Source organism: Triplophysa dalaica, chromosome 15, assembly GCF_015846415.1.
Source record: "Triplophysa dalaica isolate WHDGS20190420 chromosome 15, ASM1584641v1, whole genome shotgun sequence".
Lineage (NCBI taxonomy): Eukaryota > Metazoa > Chordata > Actinopteri > Cypriniformes > Nemacheilidae > Triplophysa > Triplophysa dalaica.
In genome coordinates, this window is record NC_079556.1 from 2,631,540 (window position 1) to 2,648,831 (window position 17,292).

The 17,292-nt window shown below is 38.3% G+C and overlaps 1 protein-coding gene across 1 annotated transcript in view; it reads left to right on the forward strand.

Annotated features, from left to right (window-relative positions):
• Window positions 1-824: 824 nt before the first annotated feature.
• lrfn5a (leucine rich repeat and fibronectin type III domain containing 5a) overlaps window positions 825-17,292 on the forward strand; it is a 37,842-nt gene continuing 21,374 nt past the window's right edge. Inside the window, exon 1 of the mRNA XM_056767857.1 lies at window positions 825-1,708. The gene's annotated coding sequence lies outside the window, so the exon portion shown is untranslated. The remainder of the gene's footprint in view (window positions 1,709-17,292) is intronic.

A 17,292-nucleotide genomic window follows, 5' to 3' on the forward strand; every position in this document is an offset into this window, starting at 1 on the left:
CACATGTGTAGTTTTCGTGTCAAAACCTTGGAAAATCCCACCTGAAACCCCTCTGATCATTTATGTGGCTTTTCTCTAACTTGAAGGGATGTGACTCGCGTGTGTTTGCGCTGTCCGAGGTGCTGAATTTCCACTCGATTGTTACTAAACACTAAACAACAAAATAATCACATTATGTGGTTTGTGGACGGTATCTGCATGTGTCGTGGCAGTTACACTCATCTAAACATATTTTAACTACAGGAGAAATTGCAGTAGTAACGTTGCAATATACATTTTGATGATAACGCCATAGGCTTTGAAAGCACTGTGGGTAACATAACGGCATAACACGCGAGAATTGCATCTGTATCGACAACTGAAATGTCAGGCGTTATGTAAACAGTTGACTCTTGACGCAAAGGTAAACACGACGCTTTTATCGGTATCGATCGACTGTCCCGCTGAACAGCAATCGTGCGTTGACGCGATATTTTATGAGGAGCGCTTCAAACGATATTGAAAAAAAACATTTAAAGCTCAGTTCTGTTTACTTGCTTAACTTGCTTTCAGTATGCCCAATGCTTCTAATCGACACAATAACATTCCTGTGCACAGGCGACAAAACGTTTGTGCTTAATCCTGACCATCTGGTCTCCGTGAACCGAGGGCTGGGGTAGAGAATGCATTGCGTTAAACTGAACTCAGATACCGTGGACAAAACCGTGTCCTCGCTGTTCGTTGCCTTTTCGTTGGACAGCGTCCTTTTCGTCTTGGAGCGCTACATGAACAGCACATCCCACTGAAAAGCGCAGAGTGACACACGTATCGAGTATTGCGAGCGTACAGTCTGAGCCAATCCGTGATGACTTCCTGCGCGTTCCCCCCTTTCCAAACAGCAGGGGAGAGAGAACAGACGTTGTACGGATGATCCCAGCTAGTGCAAAACTAGTTTGGTTTATCGGCTAGATGTTACGGGGCGATGGGCTTTATGAGGGCTGATGAGGAATTTGCTTCGTCCACGCACCTTATGGGCAGTTAAAAAGAGCTTTCTATAATGCAAAACGTCCCGTGTGACTAAAATCCGCGTTGCTGGAGAAATTTAGAGTTTTTCTATCATTGATTTTGTTAAGAGCATAAAGGAGCGACACTTTTGGCATCTTTTGGATGGAGGGCAGCCTGTGTGGATCAGTGACTGTGTGGATTAACCCGGAGCGGAGAAGGCAGAGCGCGGATAACTACGCGTAAAGGTGCGGCGGCGCCAAGGTCTTCGTGCTGAGATTTGATCCGAGTTCTCGAGCGCAGCCGGGTTTAATGCGGACGAAAGCTCGCGTCCGAGCGAGGTGCGTCGACGGGCGGGACGAGAATGGAACGGGCTTTAGCGCTTCATAGAGGGAAAACAAGTACTCGGCTTTCTTGAGGGGCGTCGGGGCACGTTGCGCAGGAATTTGACTGTCCGTCACAGCAGGCTTTTTGGGATATCTACCCATTGCATCAAAACGGAAACCATTGGATTTTAAAGCTTGTGGCCAGATACAAACCTCGTGGTTTTGGATATGGGCTTTCTGAAATCGGATGCCTTCAAATCAAGCGCTGATTTGCTTCGAGAGAATTTTGTCTGAGTCCAATGGAGCACAACAGAACCTCAACATGGGAAAATATGACAAGTGAGAAGATACGATTCCTCTGACCTCGGTGCTTTAAGCAGAACTGGCGTTCCGTCTGCAAGGTAAACTTTTCTGTCTGAATATTGAATGGCTTGTCACATTGCGCTTTCCCTCTCGACTGCCTTGACGAATTGGTGCCAAGAGTTAAAATGTATCTTTTTGTCGTGTCTGTGGTAAATAGGAAGCATATGGTTTTCAAGCATAATCAAGGTCAATTTTATGTATCTACTGTAAAGGGACTTGTTTTCTTGGCTCTATATCCAAAGTAATTCAAAAAATTAGAAATGGCAAATTGGTGGAATATAGTGCTCTTTGATGGTCACCCCTTACTTAATTGGCATGTCGTAGAACATCAACCCCATGTTTAAAATATATATGCATGATTTGCTTTTGGTTAAGTGGTTGCATATTTCAATAATGGGATTGATGGGTTTGTGTGCGTGTGTGTATGTCTCTGTGTGTGTGGTTGGGCGGTAGAGGGGCCGTTAACGCAGACACACTTTTGTGTCTCGTGGTGACTTGATAGACTAGATAAAATAAACGTGGTTTTATGCACATACATCACTAATCGGTTATTTTCTAAGTGATGGGGACATTAAGAGCAACGTTCTCTATGTCATCAGGTAAAATATCGACTGGAAAGGCAATGAAGTAATAGCCTTCTCATTGGTAGAGATCCAATCGATGATACTGGAGGCGTATCCCTGTTATATGAGCACTCAGTTTTATATCATTTTCTAGATTAAAGTGATTTTTTTCTTTTTTCCTTTGCTCTTGAACAAAACATTTCTTAGGACCGGAAATTTGCTTTCTAATTTTCTCTGAAATGTTTTTTATAGCTCGTAGTCGTTTGTATCTTAGTAAATAAACTGTTGTCTTTTGCCTTGCATGCTCTCCAGACTATTTTAATTAATAATGAATTTAAAGCGTCTTGGGTAATGTAGAATGGGAGAGCATTGAAAGTAATAAAAAGAGTATAGTGAGTATAATATATGAGTATAATTTGTATCATCTTTTATTTTACAAAAATAGCAATAGCCTAGATATATTATGAAGAAGAAAACCTAACAGGCACTCTTAACATGCACTCTCACACACTGCCCTGTCTTTAACATTTAAATATTTTTTTATTTCATTAACTTGTCTTATTATATGCTGTATTCTATTCAAGTACATCATTACAATGCAGAACAATACTTATTCAAACATAAGTCAAATTATATGCAGTGCTCCATTTGTAATGTCTTACTCGTTTTGAATTACTTAATAAGATGTGCCATTATCTTGTTAGTTCATAAATAAAAAAGTCTAACAGGCATAAGGGATGATGTGTGATGTGGTTTAATTGCATGGTTTTCTCCAAATGCTCATAGCTCTCATAGAGTAGATGAGTGTCTGACTGCAGCTCCTCTTTCACTGGCTGGTGGTGCTATAATTCAATTTATGCCTCAGCAGTCCAGACGGCCATGCAGTGTATTCCTGAATAGAGGTGTGGGAAACTACTGTTTTAGCCTGCTGACAAGACAGTTTATGAGGAGGGAGATATTCATATTGCTCTTGAGTCTCTGTAGCTCAGTTGTTAGAGCATTGTGCTTGCAGTGCAAAGGTTATGGGTTTGATTTCCAGGTAACCTGAAAGTGTATTATTTAAACACATACAATTGCTTGAAAGAATCCATTTCAATATGCTTTCGTTATGAGAACAAGCAATTTCTGTTATGTTACACAAATTGTACATTACGTTAAAATTGGCAGCAGTAATGAAGCACCACGGACAGTTCCTGTGAACTAAGCGTACTGTTGGATGTGGTGCCAGAATGCCAGAAAGTCCTTCAGGTTTGTTTAATTACTCTCGCTGAGCTCAGACTCATGATAAGAGATGGAGCCAAGAAGTCAGTAAGTGCACAACAGCTTGTGTGATTGTCTGTTTAAATAAGGAATTGACACAAGGAGGCTGGACAGATGCTGCATTACTTATTTGTGGTGGCGTGTTACCAGAAAACAGTGTGCACAGTTGTGTCTTGACCGATACGGCTCAATGGGTTTTGACTTTGTGCACACTTTGAGTAATTAGGGGACATGTTAACTCTGCTGAGATGGGGAGACCGAATGTGTCTGGAGACGTTGCCATCACATCATCTCTGTTTTTCCCCTTTCCCTGTCTTGTTTAAAAATAGATCATGAGAGCATGAAAGCTTTGGTATGTCTAAGATCATGTAAGGAATAATCATTTATTTATTCCTGTATTTTATGTGGATGTGTTTGATGTCATGGACTACAAGGTTAAAGCAAATCTTTCAGTCCATCGTCCATGTTGTTTTCCGTGCGTGATTTGTGCAGCGTGCCTGGTTTGTCCAATCCCCCCGAGTTCATTCAAAGGAAACAGATGAATTATACACGATACAGCTCCGACCCCAATACCCCATGTTTAAATGTCAGAATAGTTTAGACTTGAAGATGTATATCAGGCCTAAGCCCAACTCCCACATGTACCTGATAACTATAACTTAGAATATACATCCGCTCAGAATCTTTGCAATCCTTTACATAAAAAAATCGATATTACTAAAGTTATTTGGACAAATGTTACACTTTAGAGTCCCCTTCTTTTTCTGAGGTCTGCAGATGCTGTTAGACACCACTTGAAACTTCTAGAAGCTATTTTTGGAGTCACAGAGGACTGAGTCCCCGGGATGCAAAAAGCTTTTGGGCAGGCGACAGAAAATATTGGCAAGCGTGCGAAACTGAAACAATTCCAGTGAAAACAGCCAGACATCGAAGCGACACAATCACAACAGAACCACGGGAAGGTCGCGATCATCTCCAAGCATTCTGAGTGGTGCTTTCAGGAGAGCAGGCGTGCACGATGGTGCGTCTGTCGTCAGGGTGACGGCAGAGGTGGAGAGGGAAAATGGCAGAGGTTGAAGCGGGAGTCACTTTGGGGGGTGTTTGTCTGTGATAATGAGCTGTCACTAAAGCACTGTCGCCTGGTTTTGATCTCGCCACCCTGCTGCTTCAAGCAAGAGAAAGTGGCAGCTGCAAAAAAGATTCTGCGTGAAAACGCCAATGAGGCTGTGATGTCATCAGTTATGTGTATGTACTGGCCAGTGGATGTTTTCTCCTGTGTTCTGGGTTAATTTGGAGCATTGAGTTGGTGGTAGATGTGGTTGAGTCACTAGAACGTGAAAAATTCATATGAATTAGAGACCATCACGTGTAAAAAATATAGTATAACTCATTTAAAGGAAGACGAAGTGACTCCAGATGAGTCGTCTAATCTGATAACATTGTAATAGCATTATCGATACTCTTCTGGACAAAATACATTGTCCTCCATTTGAAATCAAAAACATGTATCACTTTCTTTCTTTTGCAGAACACACAAGACAATATTTTGAAGAGCATTGATAACCAAACACCACTGGCCCCTTTTGACTTCAATTATGTGGAAACAAAGAGACATTTCTCAAAATATCTTCTTTTGTGTTTCACACAAGAAAGAGTCAAATACAGGATTTAAACGAGGGTAAACACATGATGACAGAATTTAGATTTTGGGTGAACTATCCCTTTAATATGTGTGTGCATGTCATGTGTGTGAAGCAAAGCCTATTGTATCCATATCAGGGCTAATAAGATTTAACTCACCAAAGCTATCTTTTTAAATCATCCCTTGCATTTAAGTCGCAACGCCTTTAGATTGAACATTCTCAGCATCTTGTCAAATCTCTATTATGAGGCCTTTCAACGACACCAATCCCCTGAATAATCTGTTTAGGCTTGTATTTACAAGGTTAGAATGCAATATATATTTGTTCTGTGCTGGGAAAGAAAGAAAGAAAGCGTTGTGTTGGTTGATTGGTCTGATCTGATCAGATTACAGACATACAGGAAGAAGCATCTTTAACATGGACGGATATGATCTGGTTCGCAATCATGCTTGCATGGGTATGTTCACGCACACGATTATATATCAAATGCAAGTGCAGAATCATATGACGAATTAGATTGCGGTGCCAGCAGTGTAACCAAAGCCTAAGCTCTTTGCATGGGACCAAATGCAATACTCTGTTTCAATGTGTATCTGCCTCTCGTAACAGTTTATGCACATTGCCATTTATTCTCACTCGTAACTAGGCCAAAATATCGTTCACTTTTTTGAACGGCTATAAGATCGAAGTACTACGAATAGTACCATTGCAGCATTGCAGGCTTTGTACAGGCAAGAACTACGAATCTTGGTTGATATATGTCAACGGCCCCCCATATGCTATTTAGATGTCAAAGCATCTATATGTGACATAGAAACATTGAAAGTACAGATCTCTTGTGCGTTTTTAGATTTAAATATTTCCTATGCTCACAGGCTGAAGCTTTTTCTTCGTAATGGGACTCGGGAGAACCCGAACAAGGTAGTTTTAATATACGGTAAAGGCATGTATACACAAACGTACTTGGAGAACCATATAAAAACAACAGCACAGTGCACATTACTGTAACTCCGATAAACCGATATGGAGGAGTAAAGCGCTCCTAATCTGATCTCCAGCATCTGATACGCTTCCCCGGCTACAAACCTTCACCCCTGCGCTGGCCTGGCTGCCTGGGCTGGCAGTAAGCAGATCTTACTAAAGTAAGCAGATATTGAGTCGTAAAAGAATCTGCCGCAGCTATAAAATGGGCCAATTCCAGCTTGCGTGCGTGATATATTTTCTTAAGTGGTAAAGAGCACATTAAAGCTCCCGCTGAATCCCTGCGCCGGTTTCTGGTAATGGAAATGCGTGCTAATCCATCGGCGTATGCAAGGACAGACTATATGCAGTTTGGGGGATGTGTCCTACGGCACGAGACCCTAATTGCACTTCAATCGGGGCATCTGATGAAAATAAGGATTCAGTGGGTGCGTTTATTGCGTGGATGATTATCTCCTCTGGCCTCTGACTCTTGAACATTGATGCTAAATGATGGACTGAAATGATGGTCGTACGCACATCTGTATTCTGAAGGAAAGGCCGGGCTATAATGGCTCAATGCAGTCTCTCTCTCTCTCATTCTAACACCAAGAGAGGTTCAAAGCAGACAGGAGGCTTCCAACATCTGGGCGGAATACAGATGCATCGCCTCCCGGTCTCTCATTATCCAATGATTTATCACACACCGCAAACTATTCCTGGCCCCGATTTAATGGGGCCGATGGTACTATTTTTGTGACCTCTGCGGTTCAGCGAGTTTTATTTATTTATCTAAAAAATAAATTTGTGGAAGGACCACCCGAGCAGCGTTCCTTAAATTACAAAGGAATAATGTAAGTTAACATCCGTTCGATTTAGGTCGGTAAATATCTGGGGGTGGCTAATTTGGCCGGTTGGATTTTCACGTATCCCGCACAAGGATTAACATTTGCAAAATCAGCTCTGCTTTGTTGAGGGTCTCGAAATCCCTCTGAGCCGAGATGAAAGGAAGCAGTTAGTTATTTGCTCCATCGAATGAGCTGAATTTCACGATCAAATAAAATCAGTCCCTTAATGCACAAGTGTGATTGGCAGGAGTCTAGATGTTGCTGTGGGGTTAAATTTTGCTCCCTGGAGAACGAAAAGTTGTTAATTGGTGTTATAACTCATGGTGACATGTATATATATTTTTCATATAATAACAGTTTATAGTATTCTACTGTATGTGCGTTTGAGTCTTCTGAAGCCAGCAATAACTTTGTCTTCACATTGAAGCCTGACAATCTCATTTTGTAAAAATTAAGGACTTTTGGATTCTAAGGGTCAAGCAACAAGTTGAACATGATCAAAATGGTCATCATGACTGTACTTGATGCTTGATTCTTTACTAACACTTTAAAAGGTCTAGTGTATGAAATGTAACGTCATCTAGTGGTGATGTTGTGAATTGCAACCAACGGCTGCACCCCTGCCTTTTAAAGCACTATGGCGGCTAAGATGTCGTTGCGTTTTCTCTTCTTTGCCGGATGAGATCTGTGGAGGGGCAATCCCATGAAAATGTCAACCTTACCATGAAAAAATGAAAATGTTTTTTTTACCAACGGTTTTTACTTACAGCACAAATATTAACATTTGGTGGTTCAAATACCCATGTGTGATCCTCTTCAATTTTGTAAAGCATTTGTTTTATTTTAATGCACGATTTTCAATAGTCAGGTAAGTACCATTTTCAGGATTGTCACATTGATAACGCTAAATATTCCTCATGAATGGACAATTAAAATTTAAATAAAACTATTTTATGTTCTATAAAGAGGCATCCCTTTTCCATTCATTGGGTATTATTGCTTTAGGATTGTGCATTTTATTTCACAAAAGTCCCACAAAGTTTGTCGTCTCCCAAAAAACGTGTCCTTTTTTGTCACATCCATAACGCATGTTTATTTCCCTTTTTTATTGAAAATTTGTTCATAGACTGACATATGTCCGGTTAGGGCTACTGTAGAAACAACATGGCGATTTCCATGCAAGGGGACACATGTAGATTTTAATGGCTCATTCTAAGGTCATAAACCAACTCTTCATTATGTAATGTCTTTATACACCTCTAAAGATATAGTTATGTATGTAATAGACCTTAAAGTAGGTCTTCAGGAGTTAGGAGACAAACTATAATATCCAAAAGTTCAGGTAATGGTAAAGAAAACAAATTTCATCGACTGGCATCATATGGAAATGAGATGAATTTAGTGAAAAACAGGGAGACTGAATTCAGAAAATTGTTGATGCATTGTTGATTCTCATTAAGGAGCTGAAGGGCTGAATAGTTGTTTTAGGAGAGACACCTGGGAGGCTGAATAGAGGCTGTCACAGAGAGTTTATGTCCCAGAGCAGACATACTCATGAGCTGAGCAAAAGCCTTCTGTCACTCCAGAGGTGCCATTCAATGTCTCGAGAGATGCCACAGAGTACAAAGAGCACCTGTGAGGATTTAGAGACCCTACGATGTGTCAATCAAAGCGCGGTGAGAGGTCAGTCTGGCTCTATTAGAGGATAAAATCGCTGGTTATGAGCAAGGCTGCATAGCGCCCGTTAAATGATTAAAGCTGTATATCGTGCAAATTACATAAGTGATTTTCAAGCTTTTTGACATTCAAGACCCCCATTGTTCCCTTACAAGCATCTAAGGGTTCCCCAGCCTAGATCTCCCACCGAATAAAACATGCTTGGCGTAACTAGAAAGTTGTAAATTAATTGTAAAAGTATCTTAACACACATTTAGAAATCTAAAAAAATCTTTTTTTCAAAGTTTGTTTTGTCCCTCTTGCGAGCGCCAGGAACACTGCTCTACACTGTTGCTTGTAGAATGAATCTCAGATGAATGTGTAGATAGGAGTATTTACTAGCTAATAAGGAAGATTCTCTCCTCTGTGAATTAAAAGCAAACACTGGTGAGAGGAACACTGTTGGGGATGGAAACAGGGATTTTGAGAGTCATTCTGTACACATGTTTGTTATTTTTTCATTTGAGAATTCTCATGAACCATATCTAACTGTTGTAGTATACATTCTCATCAGAGGTGCGGAATTTGGGGGATTCGATAACCTCATTCGGCCCAGTTCCGAATCGAGACCTTCTAAAGAGGCTCTTTGTGAGTGCTTTGGGAACATGGTGAATTTCCAACCAACCAGACAGATGTGAATTAAAACACTTTTAGATGAAATGCCTGCTTTATCAGTCGGCATGTTGATCGTTTATAGCAATTGATTAGACTGAAAGATGGTTGCTCTCACAAAGACTTTTGACAGTAGAAATAAAGTGCAGCTTTTTCTGGGAAAGCACTGTCCAGTATTGGTAGGTGTGTGACATGTAACTAACCGGTTTGTTTACAGTATTTAGTTATTCCACAAGCTTTTAAGTAAGGTTGAACAATCTACACCAAAAAAATCAATGTGAAATGTTTATTACAAATGTCATAAAGTAAGAGGTGGAGATTTATCATAAAAATGCTGTTCAGTACAATCTAGCTTAAGGATGTCCTCATGAATTGGTGTCTAGAGCCAAATATATTTTCTTTGGGGTTCATGTAGCTCCATTGGTAGACCGTTGTGTGCAAAAGTAATTTCAAAGCTCAGAATAAATAAAAATGTGTGAAGTACCTCGTGGACATTCTGACTTCCAGAAATTTCATTTTTTTCCTGTCTGATGGACGTACGTTTTTGTTGCAGAGCATATGATGTGAGCGGTCCAAGGCTGCACGAAGCAAATATTTAACCTCCGGTAACTGAACAAATGATAGAAAAGTAGTAATTCATTCTTGAAACATTGTGATTACTTTCACACATGAGGTTGAGGATGAGATCTATTGTTTATTTTGCACAGATCTCACAGTACAAATCACAGTGGTTGTGCCTTGAGCAGGGGTATTGAACAGAATCTTGGGCTCTGTGCAAAGGCAATGCATCTCATTTCTGTATAAATTGTGATATACTTTAATCAAAATAGATCACCTCAGTATTCTCTTTAACATGAATGGACAGTTTTACTATATTTGACTGCAGCATCCTTCACAACTTTCAAAAAAAAGCTCAAAACATTTTTATTTGACTAACCAATAATAGTCTGACTGACTGTCTGTGCAAAAAAATAAAATGTGTTGTTCCCTTTGCTTACTCCAGCTTTAATCCTCCTAGTAGCATGGCCTTGTAAACTAACTGCACTGTTTAGCGTGTTGACAAAATGTATATATGTTCTCCTACTTGTTAGTTGCTTTGGATAAAAGCGTCTGCCAAATGAATGAATGTAAATGTGTTGTAATTTAAGTTGTGTTTCATTGTGCAGTGAAGTCCAAAACATTACACAACTATATCAGTAAAAAATCTAGTACTAGTACTTCAGAAATGGTAGTAATAATGCCACTTCATGACTGTAACTGAGATTGACAATTAATATTTCTTACAAAGTTTAACGCCACGTCGAGTATGTGAAGAAAAAATCGCTCCCCTCTTATTTTTATTAAACATATAAAGGCCCAAATACACTAGCACATCTTTTTATTACTTACATATTTATTGACCTTTTTAACTTTAGCATGTTACTATTTTGATTGAAAGTTAACATATTATTAGGGATAAAATGAATATGTCCGAAAAACTGCCTCAACGTCGTACATGTCCAAAGTTGACCTCAATACGCAGATAAAAACAAAAAGCACGAGATGTTTGTCCCTCTCTGCGCTCCGTAGTCCGGTGTACATTGTTTTCAATTGATTGTGTTAAAGTTAACAGGCTGCTCTGTAGGCTATATTCAATTCCAACTATGTTTTGGTTTGTCTGCTGAAAATAACTCTCACAGTCTGCTGCCTTATTTTTGTTAAGGTAAGAACAGTGAATATGTTGTTAATTTAGACCACCGAGATCGATTTCAATCATTTAAGGAGGCTTCCGAAAATCCACTGCATCAGAAACAAAAACAATACATTTCCGACACAAATAATAAAAACAAACTACCCAAATACTACTTTTATCAGATCAAGCACTAACTGTGCAGTGTTTTGTACTTCATCTACCTGTCGATGAGACTATCCATCATCTGCTGTGAGCAGGGTCAGTGACCACAGACTGTGAGCGGAAAATAGAAAACCTGGAGCGGACTACACAGATCTCCAGCGGAGTGAACAGAATGCCTTCAGCAGGGATGGGAATCCATTCCACTTCACTCATAAAGCCTATCATTCAGTTCACTGTTGCATGCGCGCTGTGCTTGTGTGAGACATGACAGACGTCTGCTGAAGCTTCTCAAAATTAGCAGAGAACTTAGTTTCACAGACTTATAGGCGCACAATTGTAATATAAGAATAAATATAATTTCAGGAACTTCAAGGCCCCTCACATGCCAGGGCCCTGTGTACTTAGTCACCCTATCCCCCCACTTGAGACGCCCCTGGTTGTGAGTGTTCCGTGCGTTGAATAGCGTTTGCTTTATATATTCACATGGATGAAAAAGACCCTTAAGATGTCGAGAAACTTTGAAACGTTTACCTATGTTCCTAACACATATGTAATGTTGGGGTGCAACATGGCAGTAAGACAATGAAGTATTTACCATTGGCTGCCGGTATCTGACAGATCGTGAGATCAAATGTGATGGTCGCATTTCTCTGTGCTGTTTAACAGCATTATCATAGCTTTGATCTCGGTTTCCACTGGCACTGTGTTGTAAAGCTCCAGGTTCTCCGCTTGATCTCTTTCTTTCTGCTCACCACTTTCTCTGTTATGCCCATCGCATAGCTCATGTGAAGAATTTAATTTTGTGCTTATATTTTTATGCTGCGATTTCTTTTTTAGCCCCGGCCGTTTCAAATAATTGCCTCACTTTTGTAGGCAATTTCGGTTGTGTAGGTTGTTTATATTTTTGTTCTGTTTGAACTGTACATTTTAGGTGCGATCGTTTTTTATATTTTATGAGAATTGTTTTGCCTGACCAGATGAGAAGGACAAACATAATAGCTATTAAAGTAAAGTTTTAAGACCAAGCAGGCGGTAAGCAGTAATATGGCTAGCACACATTTACCTGCTTTTCTGCAACTTAGTTACAAACTACACAGCATCTGTAACATCATCTCATTAATATTCATGAGTCAGGCTGATGATTATTTCATATTGTAGCCACGGTCTTGATTAACATACAGAATTACTTTTTCAGCTCTTCTATCATGCACTTGAAACTTGAACACTATAATTTTGCTGTCATTTTTGGAAGCGCTGTTATTTTTGTAAATGCAGCTCTAGCTGTCCACTGTTATGTAACTTGGCCATTTTATGGAAATGTAAAAAACAGAGACATGCTTGAATACCTCCATTTCACTGATTCCGGTTACACGGCAGTGACTTCGTCGAGTGTAACATGAAGGCAGGATTATGTCATAATGGCAGCATAAAAAACATTTATCTCAGCAATAAACTTACTGAACTGGATTACTGAACCAAGGATTTGCTCTTCTTGGTTACTGCCTTGGTTACTGTGGTAACTGTCTTGAAAATCTCAGTTCGTCTGCCTACTTGAGACGTTTCACTAATAACAAATGCAAACGCGTAAAGCGGAAACATGCTGTTGACTTCTGCTGTTTATTTTCAATATGTTTGTTTTTTGCATTTTAACATTTTTTTCAAGCACATACATATTTAGTCTTTATAATTGATGTTAATATTTCTCACTAATTACTGTAATAGGAGACATGTACTGCATATGAGTCAAAGACGTTAAGATGTCACCGTCAAAAGAAATTTACAAAAGTGATTTTATGTCTATAGAAAGCACATAAAATGAACGTAAAATGTCTGCTTTTAGTACGTTTTTGGATAATAAAATGTCAAAGTTTGGTTGCAATAAAGTTACATCGTCATTCAGTTTAACACAATATTATGTACAACTTCAAACAACATGCTTTTTCTGACTTGTACATATTAAAATATTTAAAAGAATAAGGGAGCATATTACAATTACTTGTGCTTTAAATTAGTAAAAAATATTTTTGACAAATGTACAAAACCTTGGATAGTGGCAAATGCATAGGTAAAGGTAAAATTACAACTAATTAGCATTTGGGGTGAACGTAATTAGTCTTTTAATATATTTATTGAATTGATTTTTGTTGTTAATATGCCTGACAAGATTGTAACACTGAATAACATTTAAATGGGTGTCTTCTGTACATCAGGGAAAAATGTCTGATATTTATTTTTGACTCAGAAAAAAAAATGCAAAAAAAAAATTCATTAATAACAACAAAAACTTTAAGGGGTATAACAAGTATTGTTTTTATGCTTAAACCCTTTTTCGTCTTTGACCCATATACAGTCATTTACATTTTTGCTTTTGACAGAAGCAAGACAGAAGAAGAGCATTACGTTTAACAACGCAAGGTTGTTGGTTCGATCCCAGGGGATTGCACATACTTGGAAACAAATGTATAGGATAATGCAATGTAAGTCGCTTTGGATAAAAGCGTCTGCCAAATGCCTAAATGTAAATGTAGTTGATTTACAATGTATTTTCAATGTTTTTATTACATAACATATAAGACACATTTTTGTCTTACTGAAGTTTAATGTTTGCTGTTCGTAACAAAACAAATATTTTGACAGGTGAATATGTTTTACTTTACATTATTACAGTATGGGAAATGCAAACTATTTTTTTGTGTGTGATCTATGAGTAGCTGACCAATGTAAAAGTGTTCGGTCAGACAGCTAATTTTTGAAAATAAACTGTTATTAATATTTATGGTATATTTACTTTTAGTCATTTAGCAGACGCTTTTATCCAAAGCGACTTACAAGTTGGGTAAACAATGTAAGCAATTGGGTCAAACATTAGGACAACAAAAAGCATAAGAGCAATAAAAACATCTATCACAAAGCCTACTACAGTGTACAGTGCCGAGTTTAGTTTATCTAAGCATCCTTTTTTTTATTAGATATTGTAGAAAAGATATAGAAATCAGAAATGATGGTTCAGGTGCTGACGGAAGAGATGTGTTTTATAATATAAAACAGCATAAGATAGATTTATCTTCCTTCCTACATTTTTGCTTTGTCGCACCATAGGAGACATGTGAGCTATATTTCGTTACATTTTGCCATTTTAGGCTTTATCCAAACTAATTGATTTACAAAAGAGTAATCATAGGGAGGCAAACACAAGAAGTGTCTTGTTACAGACAAAAACATGAGTAAAGGGTGAAGAAAATTATAAATGTATATATCTCGGAGCACATATATATATTTTAGCGGTTTCAAAACTCCCCATTTTTTCTCTTTATTAACTATTTTTCCATTTGAAAACATCCCCCAAAGAAAGTTTTTTAAATTTGTCTAGTTACAGTTTCTACAGTTTTGTTCTCATTGTTATAATAACTAGATCAGAAACAGTATGTCATCTCTCCTCCCCCCAGGTGATTTGTACTGCACGAGAACAGGCCAAATCATCAGTCTCATTAAACTCTAATGAGCCTGTAATGATCCCCTGCATCTATTGGATAAACCTGGTGCGCATTCATCTCCGTTCTCTCTCCATATTGTGCTTTGTTGGCTCGATCACCCCTAATTTGTGGCTTGTCATCTTGACCTTCAGAGGAAGCAAATCATTAGGATGCTGCAGTATATTGATGATACAGGGTTTTTTATGCTGAGACACAATGTCTTGTGAAATCTTCTGAAGCCTTTAGTCCTGTCCCTCATGTGCTGTATGCATAATTATTTGAATCTAGAGTGCTTGTGATGTTTTGTGATGCGATGTTTTCCTGACCGATGGGTTATTATGCGTGACCAAGGTAACATTGCATAGGTAGGAGGCACATCCAGACAATGGGGTGAGAGTTTTGCAATATTTTTTTCATGTTTAGCTTAACACTTTTTTGGCCTTAGACAGTTTTTTTGCTGATTCTATAGGTAAAGGGAGATACCAATATCTAATAGTTCAATTTATTTTGCATTTTTTGTCACGACTCCTGTAGTTTCAGGACACAATAAACTATTAATGAGCAATATAGTTTTCAGCATTTATCAATCTTTGTTGATGTTATTTCATGTCAATACAATTGTTCATGTAAGTTCGTTTTAACTAATGTTAACAACTTTTGATTAAATTTTGAAATTAAAGCTGCCTTAACACACCCAGTTTCTGCCAATCTCATATTAAACTTGCGTATATATAGAGTAGTACTGATACTATGATCTCTGAAGAGTATTTAGTTTGATCAGATTTATAAAAGACAGCTGTTTGAGTATTTCGGAAAAATACGACCTCCTGGGGGTGTGCGGGGGAGGAACTATATCATGAGCACACAATACATGATCGCAATACATTATCCCTCCATAACTAATGATTCACTATAAGTTTGTGTTGTTTACATTATGCATGTATGCGCCGATTGCCCACAAAACACAAACATATGACTAATTTTCCTCAGTTTCAAACGATCTGTGTATCGAGCACAGAACTTTTACAAAATACCTCCAACCCGTTTTTGGAAAAGTTGACCATGTCAACATGAAAAGACAGCACGGTTAACATTGTAAATAAGTAAGAATGCATGTAGCACCGTTGCATTGCCCCTTTAATATTAACTAAGGTTAAACAGATTTGTATTTTTGTATAATGTTAGCTAATGCATTAATGTTGAAAAATACAACATTATCATAAAGTGTTACCAAAAACATACTTTTACTAAAAGTATACACTTTAAAATGGTTAACAACATCAATAAAAAACAATTTAATATCAATTCCTCATTCACAGATGTTTATATATTTGATAATATTCCCATGGAAAGACACCCAAATGTATACTGCATTTGAGATAGATAAAGCGCCATTACATTTGAAATCTTTTCATATATTTTCAGGGAAGTTAAGTGTGAAGAACGCGTCTGGTACAGTTTCAATATTAATCATGGGCGCCACTTCGTGACAGAATGGCCTTTGCGACATCAAAAATATGACTCTTAGAACTCTGTGCTTGGATGTATGTGCTATGAGCCTGATCAATACAACCTATGATTTTTGAGCTTGGTGTGCCCTTTCCCCCCTACGGTTGCCATTTCAGATGTGTTCTGAGATCCTACGGTTGGCATTTATTGAAGCCACACACGCATGCAACAAATCTCTTTTTACATAGCGGTGTAATTAGCTACCGCATTTTTGCTGCTTCTAAATTGGCCGTAACCGTTTGCTGGATGAATCCAGACCGCTGCAGAAACCCTCAGTTGGAAGAAAATGGCAGAATAAAGCAGGTGGGGGAGGACTCGTTCTTGCTGTTGTTGGAGATTCTCTGCCCTCTTTTAAGAGAGCTTAGCAGTTGTGTTTCTATGGAGAGATGCTTTGTGAACGTATGAGGGCTTTCAGGCCCAACAAAACACTGAAAGGTGGACAATCATACAGTGTATTTGCTTTGGGTAAGTGCATCTAATGGGCTTTAGGAAGTGATCTGAATGACCCCTCGGTTGCTGTGTGGCGCTCACAACAGGACCAGCCAGTCTTTGTTCACCAAGACAGACATCGTGACATAATTGACAGCAACACTGTGGAGACCTGACCTCACAAGAACCCTCAATCTTTTCGGAGAGACCAGAAGTACACATACGCAACTTTTTAACAGTTTACCATGTACCTTTAAATAGCCTATAATAGTTATGTTGTGACAAAAAAAACTAGTACATTTTGGCATCTTCATCATCTTTTACCTATAATTTGCGAAAATGGACTATTGACATTTTTCCAAGCAGTTTTTGAAGCAATGTTGAAGGAGTTCACATTTATTCTGATCTCTTATCGGATGCTTTTTTCTACATTATTTCATTTAAAAGATTGGTAACACTTTCCTTGAAGCATGTATGTATAATGCACTGTAAAAGTAGTTTTAAAGCATTGTGATGCACCTGTTAATGTATTGTAATATCTTACAAATAATTGTTATTGCATATAACACTTACCAATTCATTGTTACACTACACAATTTAAATTGGTTATAATTCTTTACAACTGCATATAGAGCATTAAAACAGACATTATGAAAAATTATAATGCATTTTACCCTTTAATATCTCTTTGTAATGCATTACACATGCATGCTTCAAGGAAAGTGTCACCAAAAGATTTTTAAATAAAGTTTTTGTTTTGTGATGAAAGAATTAA